Source organism: Callospermophilus lateralis, unplaced genomic scaffold (genome assembly GCF_048772815.1).
Source record: "Callospermophilus lateralis isolate mCalLat2 unplaced genomic scaffold, mCalLat2.hap1 Scaffold_113, whole genome shotgun sequence".
Taxonomy (NCBI): domain Eukaryota; kingdom Metazoa; phylum Chordata; class Mammalia; order Rodentia; family Sciuridae; genus Callospermophilus; species Callospermophilus lateralis.
The window spans coordinates 3,285,735-3,308,459 of record NW_027511570.1 but is presented as its reverse complement, the minus strand read 5'-3'; the positions used below and the strand labels follow the sequence as shown (position 1 = coordinate 3,308,459).

The following is a 22,725-nucleotide window of genomic DNA, read 5'->3' as shown; positions in this document are numbered from 1 at the left end:
TGTGATTATTTGAAAGATGTATCAGTTTCTTCTGAAGTACAATCAACTGTAGAAGCCTTTGTAGCAGTTTGTTGCATATTCTAAGGACCCAGACATAGGCTTGGTGGCCCGTCTCTTGTTTTTCCTGGTTTATGACTTTCGGCTTTGTGGAATACGGCTGAGGTGAAAGGATTTATTGACGATGCAAACTACTCTGTTGGCCTGTTGGATGAAGGAACAAACCTTGGAAATGTTATTGATAACTATGTTTATGAACATACTCTTACAGGGAAAAATGCATTTTTCGTGGGGGATCTTGGAAAGATTGTGAAGAAACACAGTCAATGGCAGAATGTAGTGGCTCAGATAAAGCCATTTTACACAGTGAAGTGCAACTCTACTCCAGCTGTACTTGAGATCTTGGCAGCTCTTGGAATTGGATTTGCTTGTTTCAGTAAAAATGAAATGGCTTTACTGCAGGAATTGGGTGTATCTCCAGAAAATATCATTTACATAAGTCCTTGCAAGAAAGTTTCTCAGATAAAGTATGCAGCAAAAATTGGAGTAAATATCATGACATGTGACAGTGAGATTGAATTGAAGAAAATCGCACGTAATCATCCAAATGCCAAGGTCTTACTACATATTGCAACAGAAGATACTATTGGAGGTGAAGAGGGTAGCATGAAGTTTGGCACTACACTGAAGAACTGTAGGGATCTCTTGGAATGTGCTAAGGAACTTGATGTCCAAATAATTGGGGTCAAATTTCATGTTTCAAGTGCTTGCAAAAAATCTCAAGTATACGTACATGCTCTATCTGATGCTCGATGGGTATTTGACATGGCTGGAGAATTTGGTTTTACAATGAACATGTTAGACATTGGTGGAGGTTTTACAGGAACTGAATTTCAATTGGAAGAGGTTAATCATGTTATCAGCCCTCTGTTGGATATCTACTTTCCTGAAGGCTCTGGCATTAAGATAATTTCAGAACCTGGAAGCTACTATGTGTCTTCTGCATTTACACTTGCAGTTAATATCATTGCAAAGAAAGTTGTTGAAAATGATAAATTTTCCTCTGGAGGAAAAACCGGGAGTGATGAACCAGCTTTTATGTATTATATGAATGATGGTGTTTATGGTTCTTTTGCAAGTAAACTATCTGAGGACTTAAATTCCATTCCAGAGGTTCACAAGAAATACAAGGAAGATGAGCCTCTCTTTACAAGCAGCCTTTGGGGTCCATCCTGTGATGAGCTTGATCAGATTGTGGAAAACTGTCTACTTCCTGAGCTGAATGTGGGTGATTGGCTTATCTTTGATAACATGGGAGCAGATTCTTTCCATGAACCATCTGCTTTTAATGATTTTCAGACGCCAGCTATTTATTACATGATGTCATTCAGTGATTGGTATGAGATGCAAGATGCTAGAATTACTTCAGACACAATTATGAAGAACTTCTTCTTTGTGCCTTCTTGCATTCAGCTGAGCCAAGAAGACAGCTTTTCCACTAAAGCTTAAACAGGCATTCACGCTTCTTTAGATCTGAAGTTAGCAGGTTAAGCTTGTCTGGTCTACATTCCGGTGAAAAAAAATTAAACAATCTTATTCTGTTAATTCTCTTGGAAACAAAAATTAATAGTAATAGCTATTTGGGACCAGACGAAATCAGCTTTCATTTATAATTCATTTTGGGGGTAATGGGAGATTTAGATAATGTATCCAGATTTAAACTTACCAGTTTGAACAGCCCCTTAAGTGTTTAAAATAAAATATGCAACAAAATGGATGACTTAGTGGAGATGGAAGCCCACTAATTGGGTTCCCCATTAAACTGTTTACATACCAAGTACACAGTTTTTATACTAAGGATTCGTGTTAAAAAGTCTTGTAAAGTTAATGTCTTTCACCCAGATATATCAGATGTCAGTGGAAGGCAAACGTGACTTCATTAGATACGTTTAGTGTATTTAGAATGTGTAAATTTGTGCTTTGAACTGTAGTTTAATAAATGTAAAATTGCATCATAGTATTTGTTGTATTTGACCTAATGTAACCCTTGTATGATTGCAATAAAATTTTGTGTAGATTTAAAAAAAAATTAGCCATATCAAAAATTTTTAATGTAGTTAAATTAGTGATTAGAGGGAAATGTATAGCATTAAACACATATTTAAATATAATAAATATTTATTACCCAAAAAAGTAAATGATAGAATAAGAAATAACTGTATAGGTGGAAATAAGTGCAGTAAAAAATGAATCAATAGAACAAATCAATAAAACTAGAAGATGCTTGTTTAAGAAGATGAAGTAAATGAATAAACCATTAGTTTAACTAATTAGGAAATTAAAAAGAAAAGATAGAGAACAGGCAAAAATTGCCAATATCGTGGACATGTATCATCCCTGGGCATTAGATAGATCTTATAAAGACAATACCATATAGGGATATTTTTAACAATTTTATTTCAATGCATTTGACAATCTAAATAAAATGTACAATATCCACTTCAGACATATTTCACTTAAGAACAACTGGATAAACAAAAAAATCCACATTGATAAAAGAAACAGAATTGGCAGTCAAAACCTTCCCATAATTAAAATCTCCATCTCAGAAGGCTTCACTAGTGAATTCTACCAAATGTGAAACAATGAAATAACAGAAATTTTATTATACCAAATATATAATAATGAAATAACAGAAATTTTATTATAAACATTTTTTACAAAATTGAAGAGGAAAGAACATTAATAAATGTATGAGGCCAACAAAGAATTTAGATTTCAATTTGTAAAAAATGGCTATCATTAACATACAAACAAGTTCTTAATAAAATTTTAGCATACCAATTCAAACAAAATGCAAAAGTAATATTATGATATGCATACTGTTTTAATCATTTAAATAAACTTCCATAACTTAATGATTGTATTATAGTGGCACCCCTCCTCCATAAAAAAGTCTTAACTGGGATTCTCCAGAAATCTTCACCATGGCTGATTTTAGGACTGTCAGCAAAAGAATCTCTACAAAAGAGCTCAATGTAGATAAAGTTCCTATTTTCATGTTACCCTATTTTACTTGGCTACTGGCAAGGAAGAAATCAGCACTCCAGAATTATTGCCTGCAAGGTTGTGGTCTCTGAATATACAGTTGTATGATAAAATTGGGGATTCCCCTGTTTTTTTTTTTTTTTGCCAGAAGTATGTTGATATATGATTAGATTGGGTCTGGCAGCCAAATAAAATAAAAGGTTACATAACAAATTTACAAGCTATCTTAGTTCTTTCAAGAAAGATTTCAGGCAGTTATGTTTGTTTGCTCTCTTTGCTGTTTTAATGGAGACATAACTAAAATGGAACCATGGGGGAGGTTCATAAGTGTCGTGAAAATATTAACAGTCCCTTTGGAGTCCCAAGGTCCCAGGGGCTACAGTGAAAAAAAATATATTTTTCTTAGGTATTTGGATTATATTATCTGCCAATAATATTCTAGGGTAGAGATAAACAGGGTCACTTGAGGAAACCAACCTGATCTTTAGCTAACTTCTTGAATAAGTTACTCTATATAGAGATATAACAAAGTGAAGAATTTTATTTACCAGAATTCATCCTTGAGAATTCTCTATTTGAATTTCTCCTGAGACAACCAGGCTGAGTGTTAGAAGAAATGCAATTCCCGGGGCACTCTGAGAGTCTTGATTATTACAGATTGGGGGAGACTGAGGCAGGAAGGCTGCTGGTTCCTTCAGCCCTGGGAGACCAACTTGGCACAGCTGGGAAACAGGACTATAAATATGAACAGCTGCTTTTAAGGAATAGAGCTGCAGAGGGACCCTAGGGAAAGTAGAAAGCCAAGATTCCAAACAGGGTGGACGACCCAGGGTGTTTCAGGGAGACAGCTGAAAGTAATTGCCTAATGGGAGTCTCAAGGCACCTGCAGTTTGTTAGAGAATTGGAGAGAAATAGAAAAGGAATTCTTTTGGTGGGATTCCTGCTGTGGGTTAAGAATTGGATCCTCATTAATGTTCATTGAAAGCTAAATGTAAACGCAGGAATTGTTTCTTAATTACTCTTGCTAGACTATGGTATCTTTAAAGTGTGACCATATAAGAAATGGGCCATATAGGAACCCCTGTTTATTGTTGCATTACATTAAAAATAAAGAAAAGAAGTTCAATCATAAAACCATGGACAATAGAGAGATACTCTGGAAAACATTTGCAGTGCTCATCTGAGCACTGTCTGGTAGACTAGTAGACCTAAAGATTCAACTCATCTGAATTATTGATATTAAGAATCTTAGCTTGGGCTGGGAGTATAGCTTAGTGGTAGCATTTGCCTTGCATTCATGAAGCCCCAGATCCCACCCCGAGCACCAAAACCAAAAACGGAAACAGAAACAAAAACTTAACTTGATATCAGTAGGAATTTAAATTATCTACCTATTTTTTTTCTGGTTCTGTGAAATCTCCTACTCAGCTTTGTGTTGCATGCTCTCTGGAAAATAATGCATTGGATGAAGAACTCAAGATTTCAGTGCACTTCGCATTTGTAATTCTTATTGCACAATAATAAATGAATTTTATGATTTTATACTTCAGTGTCCGTGACCTCAGTTAATGTGAATCTTCGTTTGATTGAACAATGTGTGTCCTAAGGTTTCTGAGCTTAAAAGGCTAAGTAATTTACACTTGACCTTGGAAAATTTAAAACTGGCCCTATGAGGGCTCTTAAGACACTGCCAGTCTCCCAAACTTCATTGTGGCACATTCATCTTTCCTCTTCAAACTAGCTTAATTGACATGTCAGTCAGACCTATTTAGGGAAGAAGACACACAAACATACATGAACAAGCACACACATTTAATCTTCATAAACAAGGGGGAGACCAGGGTGCAGAGGACAGAGGCATAATAACCCATCTCATCACAAAGCACATCCCATTGTCAGCTGTGTTCTAACATGGTAAGCTTCCCTTCCCTGGCATTATGCAAGGAGAACTTGTTAGTTGCAGAGCAGGCTGAACGAATGTTTAGCTGCAGGATAGCCTGGACACTGGACCCCCATCCATCTGGTTCCTTATTGCTTGTTTGCCTCAAGGCTGAACACTCAACCCCACTCAAGGCTGAGCACTCCACCCCCACATGTCTTGTGCAAGGGAAATCCACATCTGGGCCCTGCCTGGTTTGCCTGAAGGGAGAAGATGACACCCTTAGTATGATCTTATCACTGTACACCAACAAGGCAGCTTGCAGACCCAGAGACTCCATTAGATTTTGGTTATAAACACTCTCTCCTGCCGGGCTCCCTTTTTATTCTCTCACTTTCATTATCTCTCTTCCTCTCTTTTTTCTCTCTTTCCTCTCTCTCTTTTTCCTTTCTCTCTCTTTCCTCCCCCCCCTCTCTCTCTTTCTTCTTTCTCCTGTCAATCAGACACCGCCACAAAAAAGATCTCTTGGTCACTCTGAGTGTTGTAGTCACTTTCCTTTCAGGACTGACTGGTCTCTGGCAATGATAGCACTTTAACTCTGAGACTTATTTTTATCTTATTTTTTTTTTTTTTGATAGTGGGGATTGAACCCAAGGATGCTTAACCACTAAGTTGCATCCTCATTCCTTTTTTAGATTTATTTTGAGACAGGATCTTGCTAAATTGCTTAGGGCCTCACTAAGTTGCTGAGGCTGGCTTGTGGTTCTTTTAGCTTCAGCCTCCTGAGTTGCTGGGATGATAGGCATTTGCTTTATCATTTTTTTTTAAGCTGAAATGAAAAAAAAAGTTCAGTCTTTTGCACAATCGTTACATATGAATGCTCACTTTTCACTTAGTAGTCAATACTGTTGTTATAATTATTTTGACATTGTATTATATAATCAAGTATAAGATTTATAGCCATAACAGACACGGTGAATGTCCATATTTAATACTCTGTGACTCTATGAGAATATGAGACTCATAATGCTCAAATACCTGATTTATGGACATTAATGAATAACTTTACTAGGTCAACAATATGTGTACTCTGTTCTTAATATAACCTCATCTAAGTCCTTAGGAGTCATTCAAAGTCCTGTGCAATCCATACCCAGACATCTTTCTAGCTTCATCTCCTATGTCTCTCCTGCTCACTCCCTCTCTTTGGACATATCAGCTTCCTTGTTGCATGATCACATGTCAGGTTCTGGGCAGTTGTTCTTCCCTTCTGAACTATACCCACTCCTCTGCTGTCTGCTCAGCCTGCTCTCTCTGGCCTTCTATTTTGCGTTCAGCTTAGGGAGTCCTTCCTGACCTTTTCATATTATCTTGTCAAGCTTTCATTATTGTTACTCTCCTTACCCTTATTTAGTTGGCTTCGTAATGTTTTTCTAATATTAACACAGCATGTCTGTTTTGTTATGGCATATCTTTCTATTAGTTCTTCTTACTAGAGTATAAGTTCCATTAAAGCAGAAACTTTGTTTTGGTCATTGACCCTAATGCCCTATGCCTACAAAAATGCCCAACATATAGGAGGCACTCTTTAAATATTTGTTAATCTTTCTGCTATTGCTTGTAATATCCATTCTACCTGGGATTGTTTCCGTATTCCTTACTGTCTTTATTTCCTCTAACTGGCTACCTCCTCATTCATGTTTAAAAAGAAATGCAAATATGGTTTCCACCTTCCTAGGAGTAAGATATATTTAGATGTCCTCAAATTATTTCTATTAATATTTGTGTCTCTCTTTATCATCACTTTAATGTATTAGGGTATGATATTCTCTATGCCTATTGCTTTGTGTTACAGAAAGCTGAAACCATATGTATCTCTACTGAATAATCTCTGCTAAATGCTCTGCTAAGCATTATGCACTCTGCCTGAATTACCTTATCTAATCATCACAAGAAGCCAATTAGCCAGCAACTCTGTTAGCGTTATGATTTTATCAAAGAAAAAAAATTGAGTTAAGTCACAAGATTAAGTCACAAGATTGGGTTAAGTCACAAGACACCAAAGATCATGTATTTTTTGTTATTGAAAATGATTCCTTTTGGAATTGTTCTCTGTAGTTTCAGCACAAAGTGTATCCTTGTTAAATAATAGTTGATGAATAAGTGAATGTGCCAATGAGAGAACCAACCTACAAACCCAATCTTTCTTTCCTAACTTGTGAAGTTGCTGTGTAGAAGTATATCCTTCTGATTGGGAAGAGTGAAGATGAGATAAATAAAGTGTTTTTAGAAGGAGGGGAATTCCCTCTGGGAAACAGTGCAGAACCCAGTTATAAGAGTTAGGCCTTACAGATAGAGGCTGGCTAGAAAACAAATTAATTCCTTGATGCCACTGGTGTGGCTTAGAATTTTTTAAATTTCTTTTCCTCCCAAGCTCCCTCTCCCTATTCCACAGTGAATCAACCTCCCCATATCAAAGAAAACATTCAGCATTTGTTTTTTTGGGATTGGCTAACTTTACTTAGCATTATCTTCTCTAACTCCATCCATTTATCTGCAAATGCCATGATTTTATTCTCTTTTACTGCTGAATAATATTCTATTGTGTATATATGTCACAAAAAATAATTTCTTAAAACTTCTTGAGATCAGAATTGATTCCAGTGTCTTAAGGAAAGAAAAACTAGAGCCAGCCAGGGTAGTATATGTCTGTAATCTAGTGTATTGGGAAGCTTAGGCAGGAGGATTGCAAGTGCAAGGCCAAACTCAGCAGTTTAGTGAGATGCTATCTCAAAATAAATGATAATAATAATAATAATAATAATAATAATAATAATAATAATAATAAAAAGTGCTGCGGAAGATGTAACTTTGTGGGAGAGCACCCCTGTGTTCAATTTCTAGTAATGCAAAAAAAAAAAAAAGAGTTAAACTGCATAAATCTAAATACTACTTTAACAGTCAATTGTGACTTGCAAAATTTCTTATAATTACTTAATCTCTCTGTGATTCAGATTTCTCACTTGTGAAATGAAATAATAGCACCTACCCCATCTAGTGTCTGTGGTGACTGAACAAGTCATTCTATATGAAAAGCTAAACTTACTGCCTATTCACCTAAGCATTGCAAATTGTAATCTACAATTACATTTCCCAAGCAGTTAAGAGTCAAGCGTGCCCAGCTATTGAAATAGGCAAGTTTCTCATTCTTACCATTGCTACTGTCTCTGAACCAAAATTTAAAAATTAACACTCTAGGTCATACTGAAAAAAAGTGAATTCTATGCACCTATGAAGTAGCCTAGGCTTCACTATGATAAAAATGCATCAAAATATGAGGATTTCTACTTAGAAATTTAATGGTGTGAGATATTTAGAGCAGAGTTGTTTTATGATTTTTTTTTCTGGAAAAAATCTCTTTTGACTTTGCTGTGACTAAGAACACCAGGTCAAAATGTTCTGAGGTGAGTTCCCAAAATAACTATGGACTCACATAGGCGATGTGCTTGCTGAAGGAAGTGAAAGCTTGACTCCTGAGGTTGCCAGGCAACAAGTCATTTACTTGGCATGGAGGTTAGTTTCCTGGAAACATTAGCAGAAGCAACTCAGACACGCTCGACTCTGCAGGTGCATACAGATCGTATAGATTGGACTTTTAAGCCATTTTCTGATATTAAAGAAGATTCTAATATGAATGCTTTGAAAATACAGCTATCAATCATCCTCTGGATCTAGTCTCATTTGTATAAAAAACAATAGATGGGTGAATTAAACAAGACATTTTACAATAATAATGCAGTTGCTTGGTAGAAATTAGATGCCCTTTTCTATGCTATTTACAACAACTGTGTGTCAGATCCTTTCCCACTCCCCACTTCCCAAAGTCAATCAATCAATTGATCAGTCAGCAAGTCTATGATTCTATAATAACGTGAATTTTTTAGGTGTTATAAGACATGCATGAAAGATGATTCCTATACTCTAAGTATTTTACTATTGTTTGTGACCTATACTCTAAGTATTTTACTATTGTTTGTGAGAGTTAATTTAAGAATGTTGCAAGCTGCTTTTGATTCACATGATATTAAAAAGACCAGTGGGTTACAGGGCTTAGGTTGAAGGGAGAAGTGTTAGGTGGAGCATAAAGGATTTTTAATGCAATTAAGCTATTCTGTATATACTGTTCTGAATACTAGGATAATAGTCATCATTGTACATTTGTTAAAGCCCATGGTACAACATCCAGAGTGAACTCTAGTGTAAAAACTATGGAATTTGAGTGATAATGAGGAGGGGTCAATGCAGGCTCCTTGATTTTTAACAAATACCACCTTTGGTGGAGGATGTCGATAGTGGAAGAGCAGAGGGCTGACAAGACCAAACAGTTCTGTTGTGAACCACCTAAGTCCTCTAAAACTAAAGTTTGTTTTTAAAAAATGAGAAATACTACTGTTAATACTTGTATCTATGAAGAAAAAAAGCAGGACAAGGAGAACCTAGGGTGAGATTGCTGTTTCAGATGTGGTTAGGAAGGTACCTGCAAGGGAATGTATGCTATATGAGCAGAAACATGAAGGAAAGGAGAGAACCATGGAGATCTCTGAGGGAAAAACCTTCCACACAGAAGAGACAGGATGTGTGATCACAGAAGATATTTGGCAAAAAAATTATAAGTGCACTAACCAAAGTTACTAGCCAAAGAGTAGATGTGGTAATGACAGACACATAAAACAAGTTAGAAACAGAATCTCAAACCTCAGAATATTTTAAAAAGAAATGGCCATGTACTCAATCTTTTACTCGTGTTTTCATTCACTTTAGCCAATGAGTAATGTCTCAGTCCATTTGGGCTGCTATAACAAAAAGGAACAAAAAGTGGGTGCTCATAAAAAGCAAAAATTCATTTCTAACAGTTCTGGAGGCTGGGAAGTTCAAGGTCAAGGTGGCAGCAGATTTGGTAGGGATGACTTCTCCCTATCCTCAGATAGTGGAAGAAGTAAGACAGCTCTATGGGGCCTCTTTTTAAAGTTTTTAATTGACAAATAATAATTATACATATTTATGGGGTACAGAATCAAAATTTGATACATGTATAAAATGCTGAGTGATAAAATCAGGGTAATTAGCATTTTCATTTCTTCATCATTTGTCATTTCTTTGTCTGAACAGGGAAGCCTGCAGACACCTTTCTTCTGGTTGCTTATAAAATGTGAGAACCTGGTATCAACTCCAGTCACTCTACTGTGCTGTAGAAGGCCAAAGTTTTTTTCTTCTTATCTAACAATTTTTGATATTCCTAAAAGGAGGCTGGTAATGGGGCCTTTTTATAGGGGCACTAACCTCATTCATGAGCATTCTGACCTCATTACCTAAGCATCTCCCAAAAACTCCTGACCACTAATATTGTCACCTTGGTAATTAGGTTTCAACATATGGATTTTAAGGGGACACCAACATTTAGACCAGATTTTGGAGACAGTTGTTTAAAATCAGACATATTTATTTATTAATATTTATGCATCAACTTCTATGTACCAGTCACTACATTTCCCTACTTATGCACATCTCATGGCCTAAATAATTATGGACTCTCATTTATCCTGGTCCAGGCAATAAATTCTGGACAAGCATTTGGCATCCCCACGTCCAGCATTTATTGCCTAGACTATTGCAGTACCTTTCTTCATGGTCTCATCCACTTTGTTCTCACCTGTACTAATACAATCTCTCCTGATCCATAATACATTTTCCTGTGGTGGAAAAAATCTATCCCATAATACTAACCTGAACACTTAAAATAACTATAATCCACCAAAATGAACTGAATTTCTGAATGCTTGATGGCTTTATGAATTAATGTATTCAAATTATCTAAAAATTAAAAATAAAGCAAAATATAGACTATGTAAAAGTTTAATACTATGCTGGAGAATTTTTCATCATTTTATGCAAGGGCCAACTCCCTTGGAGATTGTAAATATGCTCAACATATTATTTACTATTGATTATTCCTCATTTATTTTACAATTCATAAAGCTATAGGTTAACTTTTAGAATAACAATAAAACAAGATGACTTTATTTCTTTAACCAGGAAAGATAATTTTAAAGTTTATGATTTTATTGCAGTCTAAGATACAAAGAAGTTTATTTTAAATTTAATGTAAGAATTTTACATTAGCATTCCTAGTTCATTGATTATATAAAATCCTATCTTTTTTCTTTTAACATTTAAAATTAATTTATTTTAAACTAATATATAAAAACATAAAAGTTGCATGTTAATGGACTACAATGTGATATATTCAATACATGTACACAATTCTTTTATATATTTCTTTTACATAGTTTTGAATTAGTTTTCTCAAATTGCTGGTTCCCTCATTAATGAATTAAATAAAAATCTGACAAATTATCACTATATAAGTATTATGTTTTTAATATTTTGAGAACTGCATTGGACACATGATTGCATTTATGATATCAGATTCAACTAGCTAAGATCAGAATTAAAAGAAACTTTTTATATAAAATTCTGAATAGTATCTATGTCTGAGACAAGTTCCACAAATGTATTCAAACACTTTACAATCACACTTGCAAAATATCCTTCTGGTAGTTAGAAATGCTTTGAAATTCAATTGTGTTTAGTTTGAATTAGGATTTCCTAGGAAATGTGAATTCTAATAGGATTTTCAAAGATTTGGGGAAAGGCTGATTTAGATTTATGAACAGGTAACATTTATCTGTAGTATCTTGACTGCTTTGTATGAGAGCTCAGCCTGGAGGTGATCCACAATGAGTACCTTTATATATAACACAAATAGAAGGTAAAGAGTTTTACATTCTTCAATTTAACATGTAATGTCAACCATCTGGATGTTGATAGCAAATTTGTGCTCTTGAAGTAAGCAAAGTTATGGTCAAAACCACTTGTAGAAATGATTTTTGAACAGAACTACAGAACAACCTGTATGTCATCGAAAAGACTATGCAATTGAAAACAGAAATATTTACCTCTACATATGGTAGCACAATTCTCACGTTTTAAAATGTTCAGTAAGTTCCTAAGTTTTACAAGGATAAATTGACATCAACTTAAATTAGGGATTTGGTAAAGGAATTAAAATATAAGAATAAGTCAGGAGGATACCACAAATTATGTAAATAGCAAAACTGTACCAATAAGTTGTATTCAGAACAGCATAGTGATTTGACTTACAGCCTAGTCTACAATTATCTGTTGTACCTTGAATAGATTACTTAAAGTTTTTGTTGCTTAATTTTTCTCATATGTATAATGGGGCTAATTGTTACATTTATTTGATAGAATTATGTAAAGGTTCAATTCATTAATAAATATAAAAGACTTAGAAGAAATCCTAGCATAAAATTTGGATAATGTAAGTATAAGCCATCAATTGCACAAAGCAAAGAAAAGAGGAATGATAGGAGCTCAGGAATGTTGCTTCTAGAGATTAGAAAGGAATGTTAAATGGGGCTTACAAAATATTCAAAGCTTTTCTGGTTTAGGGATGACAAGTTCTTCCTGAGGAGTTGTCCACTAGATTTGTAACCTACAAACCATTTCAAACTCATTGAATTCAAAATTTTAAAACCTATAGAAAGTCAGAACAGAAAAGATTCTTAGAAAGTGTTTAGTAAACAATCCCCATCTTTAGTTTCTATGAGAATCACTAGGGAAGATTGTTTCAAAATAAAGATGCCTGGGTAATCTCTAAAATCTACTGAACAAGAAATTATGGGCATACTTCTTCAGATTGTTCTGATGCGGGTGATATTTGAGAAGTACTAATCTAGCCCAAATGCCTTCTTTCACATGTTGGAAAACTGAGGTGCAGAGACATTCTATGGTTTTGACAAATTAACATTCCTAATGCCACCTTTGGGGTCAGAACCTGAGCTCTTGTGACTTAAATGTACCTCTCACATATCACCACAAAGAGTGCAGAGGACAAGGGAAGAGTCCTCCATATCCATACCCTGATATGCAGAGGGCTGATTCAGCCACGAGGGTTCTGATTGAGCACACATTATACTTTCCTATTCACCTGCGTCTTGAAAGGACATGTCTGATCTGTTGCCTAGCAATGGCATTGTTCAGGAGTCTTAGGATTTCAGCAAAGGAAAAATTGCCAGGGTGGGGGTTTCAATTACTAACATTACTAAGTACACTCCCAACATCTCATTTTTGTACCTTTTGCAATAGAATGATACATTTCTACCCTCCCTACTTATGAAGAGAATGCAGGAGCTTTGTAAAGATGACGATTACTCAGTAAAATCTTTACTTACTAAAGATCGCTCCTTTTGTGAGACTGGGGGTAGGAGAGATGATTGAGGTGTCAGAATACACATTGATCTTTTTATATTTTCTTTTTCATTCTCATCAGAAAAATAAGACAGAACCTAGAAAATTGATGCACTTAAGCGCTATTTCTTGCCATCATTTTAAATGTCCCCCACCCTTTATTTTCACTGCATTTGAAATTTCCTCTGCAGGGAATTCCACTCGAGGCTCGAGAAGACATCTAGCATCAGTGTGGGGTGAGATTTGCCTTGTGGAAAGTTGCTGGAAAGATGTAATAATTCCACTTTCTGTCGAACAGCCGAGTGCATGTTGCTAAATGTCAAGTGTTTCCACAAACAGGTGGAAAAATGAAGCCATGGAAAGTCTTGTTTATTACCCTACAGTTTCTTAGCCTGTACAGGAAACATAACTTGGTTTGACCATGTGGTACAGAATATTAATAGCACCTCTATCCAGGAGAGATTTATTCTCTCTTTTAACAATAAAAATGTCTACTTTTTCTTCTTCTCATTTTTCTTCCCACAAGTTTTGCTCAGAAGTCATATAGGGAGGATTTACCAAATCAACTTTCAAATTGAGAAAAAGACAGTCTTCCCACAGTTAATTCAGGCACACAATAAATTTTATGTTCTACAAAGATTGATGAAGTTATGGAGCATGGCCATGAACTGTGAATAGAGGCATCCTAAAAATGAGAATTTAATCATTATTATAATAATGGGGGCATTTTCCAAAAAACAAGAGTCAAAATTATATGACACTTCCCTAAGATATCAATTCATATATTCTGCCAATTCTGTCATAATGCTCTAATCTGCTCATCAGTCTGTAATTTCTGGATATTGGTAATAAGGAAATGTCCAAAATTCTGTGGGTTGTACATCATTTGGGGAAAAAAATATTTCTAGAAACCAAAGTATCCTACTACAAGGATCATAATCAATTTTCTGATTTATAGATTATGATATTGAAGCTCAGAAATGTTAATTCAAGCTATAACACCAGAGTTGATACTAGCACCAAGGTCTCCTGTTTCCCTAACAGTTCAATTAAATTAAACAAATCTATGGTGAATTAGGGAGTTCATTTCACCAGGCACTGTGCCAGACACTAAGCCAAAGTGAAAAACAAAGAACAGGAAAGGCCATTAGCTCAATGAGCTGTGATAGAAGAGCTAAGGGGAGGGTTGGCAGTGGGGCAGGGACGGGGAAGGACTGTGAAGTCAGCATAAACCAGGGGGAGTTAGCCTTTCTTTATCCGTGCTTGGCCTTTTCTTGTGTGAGGCAATAGAGGAGTGAAAGTAGCATGGGGTGAAAGGAAAGAGAAAAGTTGAAGGCAATTTCATTGGGGTTAGAATGGCTCCACTGAACAGGACTGAGAGTGAACAAGCACACATTGTTAAGGATTTAGACATTATTCTAATGGCTACTGGGAATTGCTGGGGTGTTTTTGGTGGGGCAGCCATAGTGCTTATTCCATGATTCCACATACAAATTCTGGACACTTGCAAAGTGAAGTGCAGCATGCAGGGCACATGTAGAGTAAGCCGAAAGATTGGAGGGATATAAAATTCAGGTCCTTCTGTTCCCAAATATTTACTGTGTCCACCTGTTACTATTCTCAGAGCCCTAGGCTTTATGCTCTCCATTCAGCATGACAAGTTTGATGGCTAGATCCTCTAGGACAGCCATAGATAACAAGATAAAAGGGGGAAAATAATACAATTAAAGACTTCTGCTAAGCTCTGGGGAAAACGTTGTACCCACTTAAGATGCCTGCCATAGACTCCCTTTACTTAAATGTTGTTAGCCAAAGCTTAATTACTCTGCTGGTATCTGGGATGCTATTCAGAACCCCCACTGCTCTAACTCTTTCTTCTACTTTGTACCAGTCAGAACTCAATCTGCAATCTGTACACGTGGAAAAAAAAAAGAATTCATACCCCACTTGAATCAAATGTATGATATGTCAAGATCATTGTAATGTTTTGAGCAACTAATAAAAAAATAAAAAAACTCAATCTGGAAAAAAAATAGGTTTGTGCTAAAACCCAGCCATGCCAGATGCTCTGCACGGTCCTGCCACTGCCTCTAATTGACAAAGAAGAAAAAAAAATCACATACCTAGGTGCCAAATAAAACAATCAACATCAACTCATGTTTTAGGTTAATCAGATATTTGAAATGAATTTTATTAAGCTTTCTTTTTCTTCTTCTTCCATTACAGGAAATGATCCCGCTGGCTCTTTGAATGTTTTGTCAGCCTAAGTACATGCAATATATTGAAGGTCTTGATTTCTAATTATACTTTTTTATCCCTCTGGGGAAAATTCATCCTGCACTGAGCACAGTCTGGGCAGCTTTTCCTTCGGCCTTCTTCTGCAATATTTGGCCTCAAAAACATCTAGCATGGAGTCTGGCACAGAAAGAGGACCCAGAATATGTCAGCTCAAACAGAATGTCTTCTTATTCTATTTTCAGGAGAAAAAAAAGTTGTTTGATATTTCTTGGCAGGTTTCTGGAGTGACTGATGCTAATCACAATTTAGGACATGGTAAGTTGCCGGTGCTCAGAGGTCTTGCTGACCATTAAATGGTGGAGACGTTGAGGAGTACACAACAGTGATGAGGTGACAGATGATTCATGATGATGCAATTTGTTTTATTTTTCCTAAGATATTGTACAAAACAAAAGGAAAAATGAAAAGACAGCTTCCCTCTGACCATTTCAGGCTTGAATTTCCTGTAAGCGAGCATTGGGTTCTGGTCAATGAGCTTCTGATTTGGTTTGGAAAGAAAGTCATTATTGTATAAAGTACAAAAAGAGAAATAAACTTAAAGTCTCTCATCTGGGTGTTTCGTATTTTCCTTCTCTCAGAAATAATCAGAGGGAAAACCTAGCCAGGATTTAAAATCTCTGTTTCACTTGGAGATGCTAATCAAGGAATGCATTTGAGACTTTCTCTGATGATCAGTTATTCATGAGGGAGAAATCATCATGTATTTTTGTTAAAGGATAAAATTGAAGAAAAAATAAAATAAACAAATTCTAACATCTAGAGGAGTTGCTCACTCTCAGAAAGCAGCATTTAATTAGAATGAAAATTCAAGGCCAGAGCAGCAGCTTTTTATTCTCAAGACTAAGAGTTTATGAGGTTTGAAATTTTGAATTTAAGAACTTAAGAAATTAGGTCTCAAGATTTTTAGTGTAAATTACCCAGATGCTATGCATTTGTTTTTCAGAACAGGCATAGGGTGGACTTCACAATAATTTGTGGGAAATTTTAGAAAACAAAACAGTGGTTTAAGTTCAGAGTTTTCATCAGTTTCTTGGGTAAAGAAACATGAGTTTAACTAGAGAAAGTCTAACACTGGGATTTAACATCAACCTAAGAAAAAAAAACAAAGCCTGGTCCAAGATCAGAGAAAAGAGACTCGAAGGTCTAATTTGAACTCAGCAATCTGTTCTTATGCTCTGGTCCTGACACCAGGGAGTGGTGGGTGCTCTATTTTAATTGAACTTCACCTTAGTCATTGACAGCTGTAAAATTAAGGTTTTCACTTATATGTAATAAAAGCACCCTGTGACATGATTGATTTCCTTATCCAAAGTTCTGAAAGGGCAAAAACAAAATCAAAGGGTACTCAATAATATAGAACAGGGACACAGGAATGCATGTGTAATGTGTCCTTGTCCAGCACAGACTGGATGGTCTCCCCGGGCATCCTGGGCATCCCTTAGACTTATTCAGGTTCACTCCTTGCATACCCACCCCAGCAGCCTGCTCTTGCTATTCCTCCAGTATGTTTTCTTACCTTTACACCTGTTGCGGCTTCTACCCAAACTGTTCTTCATCTGAATCCACCATTTAAATTTGCAACCTATACCCTCTATCATTCCTACTTTTCTATGTATATGCACCTATCATCATCTAAAATACACACAATTAGCTCATTCATTGTGATTGCTGTTTAATTTCTGTCTTTCCTTTACTGAAATGTTTTTTGTATTAGGGAAAAGATCTTCCTTATTTTGTTAATGAATGTACCCCAGGGGTGCCTAGAAAAGTAGCTCAAAAGTAGAAAAGTAGGGGCTCAACAAAAATTTTGTGATTAATAAAAAATGAATAAATGGATAACAAATGGACTAAAATCTTGGTAGAATAAAATGTGAGAGTTAAAAATCATTTTCATGGGTTTATTTTTAATTTTTTTCACACATTGCTGATTATATTCTCTAGAACTAGTTTGAAAATTAATATCACTCCCTCCTCATCAACACTAACTTTCCTTTGATGGACTTAACATGTGTGTGCGTGAGCATGCATGCACACGTATGTGTGTCAATAGCTGTTGGGTAACATAACATGATTTTTAAATATTTTTGCACTTAATAATTTGTAAAACTAAATAATTTGAAGCTCTTTACCATGAACAAACACTCAATCTCTGTATGCTGCAAAAATATATCTTATCTCAGTGTAAAGTATGCCAGAGTTCTAACACCTAAAATTTCTATATTGCTTAAATCCACTTAGGTGGCCATGCTTAAATAAACCTTCTTCTCAATATGCTGAAAAGAGCTAAGTAAGCTGGGTCACCAGGGCTGACATCCATCTGCACAGGGGACTCCTTCTTCCCTTAGGACACTCCTGGATCTTAGAAAACATGAAACTTCTGTGGGCTCTGGTGAGTCCATATACTTTATATATGTATTTGTGGGGAATACCAGGGATTAAATTCAGGGACACTCAATCACTGAGCCACATCCCCAGCCCTATTTTGTATTTTATTTAGAGACAGGATCTCTGTGAGTGGCTTAGTGCCATAGCTGGGGTTAGCTTTGAACACGCAATCCTCCTACCTCAGCCTCCTGAGCTGCTGGGATTGATTACAGCGTGTGCTACTTTATGTTTTAGTGCTTAATTTCTTTTTAAAATTAAAGTAAAACAAAAGTTCTATGTATTTTCCCCACACCCATAGATCATGTTGATCACCATGTAGGTCGCATGGGTACTTTATCCACTTTTGCTCTAGAGTGGCAAATGTTGCCAAGAAATCAATTGATCAACAAGAAAATGATGCAAAATTTTGTCAAGTAATTAATAGATTACTTTGATTAAATTTGATTTGCTCTAATGTTAGGGGCACAGGTGAGATCTTAAGAACTAGTCATGTTAATAAAATGGAAGATAATCAAGTGCTTGAGGAAGGGCAGTGTACTCAACTATGTTTAATGATGTGAACAGGTAGAAGGAGGCAGAGAGAGACCAACACTAGAATATGAAAATGGAAGGTATGAATGATGGTTAGAAGAGCCATTTCATTAAATATGTGCTGTGGACAAAGGGGCAGACCCCACTCCAAACTCATACATTGAAACTCCAACTCCCACTGTGACTTATTTGGAGACAAGTTTTTGATGGAGACAGTTACCACTAAATGAGGTCATAGGCTGAGACTCTATCTGGTAGAGCTGGTGTCCTTACAAAAAGAGAAAGAGACACCAAAGATCTACATCTTTCTTTCTCCTTTTGCACACTCAGAGAAAAGGCCATGTAAGAAAACAGAAGGAAGGCCACAAACTATAAGCCAGGAAGAAAATATCACTAGAAACCAAATTATCTGACCCCTGGATCATGAACTTCTGACCTCCACTGCAGAACTGTGAGAGCATAAAGTGCCTGCTATTTCAAATTTATGACATTTCATTACGGTAGCCCCAGAAGACCAGCATTGGTAATAAGGACACAGTCTGATTAAAGTAAGTTGAGGAAATAGTAGGTGGTAAGCAAATGCTGACACAAAATTAGGCAACGATTCCTAATTTTACTGGGTAGAAGAGTGAAGATATTGAATGATAGCTGGACAGGTAAGTGGGAAAGGGAAGGTCATTGCATACTTACTATGGGCTATATTTTCATAATTTAATGCTTTGGAGAAGAATCCAGTAGAGAGGAAAAATATTGCCACAAAGAGGAAATAATATTAATCATCTTAGGTAAGACAGTATAAAATCCAGAGCAAATGTAGAAGCAGCCATGTGAGATAGGAGCATAGGCTTCTCCTTTTTTTAATGTGGAAAAAAAGACAAAGTATATGAGTACATGGGTATGTAAAGTTGATGGTGAAAAAAAAAAGCAGAGCTGGGCATAGTGCTGCATACCTGAAATGCCAGAAGCTTGGGAGGATAAGGCAGAAGGATTGCAAGTCAGAGCCAGTCTCAGAACCTTAGTGAGGCCCTAACCAATATAGCGAGACCCTGTTTCTAAACAAAAAATAAAAAGAACTGGAGATGTGGCTCAGTGGTTAAGTGTTCCTGGATTTAATTCCTGTTTTTTTTTTTTTTAAAGAAGCAATACTTTTCTGAGATAGTGTAACTAGGTGTTTAGAAGTGATGTAGAAATAAGATGAAGATATCCTAATGGAAACAGGAATACAGAAAACAAATTTATTTAAATAAAACACTTTTAAAGTATATTCATAGAGAATGAGAGATGTCCATGTCTACAGTTTTACAACTGAAGCTTTAATAAATAAAGGAAATCACTGATAAGAACATCAATTAAGTGTTTAGCTTCAGAAGGGATAGGTAACTTCTTTCTCAAGTTTAAGAAAAAAATTAGAAAAGAATGATTTCAAGATTCAGAAGTCAAAAAAGCAGTGAAAGAAGAAAATTGAGGAAAAGCAAGTTAAAAAAACCTGCTAAAAATAAGTAGTGCAAGGGATAGGGGTGAAGGTTGAAAAAAGTGAGGAAGAACTATAGAAAGTCTTGAGCAATGAGTGTATACTGAATGGAAAATAAGACATTTAGGTTGGCTGAAGATCAGCACTAGTGATTCTAGGTGAGTTAATTTAAACTATATTAAAAATATTTTATTTTCACTGTGAGGTAGAAGACCATGAGAAAATGGGTAATTCATTTCCCCTACTGCAGAATTAGAGTGGTGAAAGAAGGCCAGGTGAAAGTAAAGAAGTGAACACAGAAAGTACAAATTCTAGACAGAGAATGTTCTGAAACTGAGGCAGTCCGAGATGATATATGGTCAGAATTATGACCATGTGAGTTTTGTTTTGTTTTGTTATTTTAAACAAAGTATATGCAACAAGGATATGGAGAAGGCAGATACTAATGAGAAATCCAATCAACAAGCTAACATATTTTCTGGTGCCAAGAAGCAATGGGAAGAATTCTCTCACATTTTGAGGAGCTTCAGGAAAACGAGAAGTAACTAAACAAGGAGGTAGAGAAAGTAATTAGGAATGGCTTTAAAATGTTCAATTGCGAACGAATGTGAGGTACTAAAGACACATTGAATGGGGCCAGTAGGGAGACTTGACAAGAGGGAAGTAGTCAATATACTAACTGCATGCAAGGTGCAGAAAAGGGGGGACATGAACATGGAGAGTATCTTAGATCATAGGCACTTGCTCCACAAGAAGGGATTTGGAATCACAGGAAGTGGGAAAATTTAACTTAAAACAACACTCATTTCCTACAACTCTTCTGCGTTTGGGGTATTATTACAACTATAAGTCAATTTATTAATGTAGTTATTTTCAGAAGGATAAGTATTTAAAATATATTGATAGGATATGATATGTACTAATGCTTGGGTTCCCTCAAAATTTATATGTGAAGCCTTTTCCCTGGTGTGTTAACAATTGGAGGTGTTACCTTCAGGATGTCGTTAGGTTGTAAGGGTGGAGACCCTGAGAATGAGATTTGTGCTTATAAGGAAGACCCATAAAAGAGCTTGCTTCCTCGGACACTGCATTGTGAGGATATGAGGAAAACCAAGATGGGGGCCCTCACCAGTCACAGGATCTGCCTGCATCTTGATTCTGAATTTTTCAATCTCCAGACTGTGAGAAATAAATGCTTGAAAATTAAACCACACAGTTTACAGTATATTTGTTGATAGTATCCAAACTGACAAAGACAATGTGTTGCATGTATTTCAATCTATTGGCACAAATAATGTCCATTAAGACCGAAGGTAAATCATGAATCTGAATATCAAATTAACTGACTGGGAGAACCATCGAATTATGAATGGCAAATCCACCGAAGTTCCTTACTTACTATCATTTTTTTTATTCCTATTCTCATCATAAAGTAATCTTTTAATACCCTAAAGATACTTTCTGAGTATAGTAAGAACCTCTCTAAGCTTAAATTAAGGCATTTAAAATATTCTTAAAAGATATAGAAATGCTCATAATTTATTTAAGTTGAGCTAATTTATGTACAGTAAGTGGAGCCAGTGAAAACATTTTGAGTTCTATAAATACAATGTGAGAAGTGTATATATATATATATATATATATATATATATATATATATATATATATATATATATAATGTTCATGGTTTGCATCTGTCCTCCTTTATTAGAGATCATTCACAACACGATAACCTCCTGTCAGGCTCACATAAGTTATCTCTTTTGGCAATAAAGAACATGTTACTTTAATCTCCCCAAGGCCAGATTTTGTCATAACGAGGACCTTTCTCATGCAGGATGATGAGTACAAAGTGTTCGTGGTGAGTCTCCCCATCAGGTTTGCTAAATCCTCCCAAGATACTAGTTTGCTCAGGGAAGGGGAATTGGAATTTTTATGAAGTAGCTCCCTTTTGATCCTGTCATTTAGAGCCTAAAAAATAAAAACGACCCCTGGACTCCCGAAATCTCACCTATGATGCCTGCAGAGTTTTACTGCTTCATAAAACAACAATAAAGCCCTACTACTTTAAAAAAACGATCTCTCGCTCTATCACATCGTGTTTACAGTCTTTGATCACTTTAGATGGAAGAGCTGGCCAGCTGCCAGGAGCAGGGAAATAGCAGGGGTTGGTCCTCTTCTAGCTATGAAAAATATTCTCATGCATAAAGAGAAAAAGAACAACGCCTCAAACTAGGTACTTCTCTACCATGTAAACATTTTGATTTAATTTGCTAATTTTCAAATTTGTCTTGGGAAAATAAAACACTACCTGGAAGCTGTCAGCTTGGAGATAAATCTTATTGTTAGCATTCAAGGCTGTGAGCACACTTCTTAAGATTAGATCTGCTCATTACATGTGCTATGTCTTCTGCATATTCCATGAGCAAAACAAAGCAAGAATATGGCTTTGATGAGCAATGGTCGAGCATGATTCCCATGTGCAAGCATCATCAAAAGGGGTTATTTCCTTAAAACTAATCAGAATCTCTTATGTTGACTTAATGAGGCTGAAGCTTTTACGATAGTCATTCTCTAAATAATGGCAGAGATACTAAGAGAGACTTTTTGAAGGTGGACACTGTCAGAATAGGGAAAGGCTTTCAACTTTGAAGTGAGCCATGTGTTTTGGGATTATGACAAAATAAATCCTAATGTTGTATATAACTAAAAATAACCATTCACAATTAATAATCAAATGCTAACAAAAAGAAAAGTCAATAGCCATAAACATCCACTGTGAGCA

General features: G+C 35.8%; 1 pseudogene; it reads left to right on the top strand.

The window, feature by feature from the left end:
* The first annotated feature begins 439 nt into the window (after nucleotides 1-439).
* On the top strand, nucleotides 440-1,792 carry LOC143386139 (antizyme inhibitor 1 pseudogene; annotated as a pseudogene).
* Nucleotides 1,793-22,725: the final 20,933 nt, after the last annotated feature.